The sequence below is a fragment of the Sinocyclocheilus anshuiensis genome, unplaced genomic scaffold (assembly GCF_001515605.1).
Source record: "Sinocyclocheilus anshuiensis isolate Anshui unplaced genomic scaffold, SAMN03320099.WGS_v1.1 scaffold1091, whole genome shotgun sequence".
Taxonomy (NCBI): domain Eukaryota; kingdom Metazoa; phylum Chordata; class Actinopteri; order Cypriniformes; family Cyprinidae; genus Sinocyclocheilus; species Sinocyclocheilus anshuiensis.
Window position 1 is genome coordinate 120,570 of NW_015544196.1, and position 1,019 is coordinate 121,588.

At 33.1% G+C, this 1,019-nt stretch overlaps 1 protein-coding gene across 1 annotated transcript in view; it reads left to right on the top strand.

Annotated features, from left to right (window-relative positions):
* LOC107696727 (copper chaperone for superoxide dismutase-like) overlaps positions 1-1,019 on the top strand; it is a 6,297-nt gene that overhangs the window by 3,045 nt on the left and 2,233 nt on the right. The window contains exon 2 of the transcript XR_001635118.1: positions 327-405. The gene's annotated coding sequence lies outside the window, so the exon portion shown is untranslated. The remainder of the gene's footprint in view (positions 1-326; positions 406-1,019) is intronic.

Sequence of the window (1,019 nt, forward strand, 5' to 3'; positions counted from 1 at the left end):
AATACATTAAATTATTTTAAATAAATTATTTTATATCATATACATTTAATTAATTAATATTATTAAATATTTTTTATTTTATTTTTTTACATATATAATGTATTTATTAATAATGAATGCATTCTTTATTCATGTTTATAATTATATTTATATTACATTTATTTATTATTTAACAGAATTTTGTAATTTTTTATTCCTTTTTTGCTTTATTTTGTTTGGGTAAGTTTTAGCCTTTTTGACTATCACTGACATTGAAACGAAGGTGTTGTGGGTAAAGATGATTGGAGGTGGTCTGCAGTAATGCTGTGTCTCTGTCTGGTCTCTAGCATGTAAGATCTGGGGAATATTACGGCTGGTCCTGATGGCAGAGCTTCATTCCGGCGGCTAGAAGACTCTCAGATCAAGGTAATGAAGCTGTGCTCGTCATTAGGACTTCAAAATACAGTCTCGCTGCTCAGAGGGATAAGCTGATAGTAAGAGCAGTCGGGCGTGTGTCTATAAACCCTACGGTAGAGTGTTTGGATCTACAGTAATTATATAAAGCCTCTGTTCTTAAGTTAATTACACTTAGTTTGACTAACCTCTCTGTCACTACATTCACGGTCACACCTCTCTTTTGAACTCTTTTAACATTCTGTGTCATTGCAAATAATCATGCACAGATCTGAGCAGGGTTATTAAACTTGCAATTGTAAGAAAATATCAGAACTGTGAGCTGACTTGATTTTCTTTAAAAATTGACTTTATAACTCGGGAGTTTAGTTCTCGCAAGACAGAATTGTGCGATGAAAAGTCACAATTACCCATTTTATTTTTTTAGGCCGTGGCAGAAATGGGCTTTCATATAGTGTAGGGCTGTTAAATATGTTTTTTTTTCTTCGAATATTCGTCGAATTTAAAATAAAAATTCAAATGCAAAAATGCTGCATTAGTTGTGCGTTAAAGAGGCAGCCTTATCAGCGGTGCACGAGATGCGATGACGATGTAAGTGTCGTTGCATTATAATGTTTTTGTTAGCC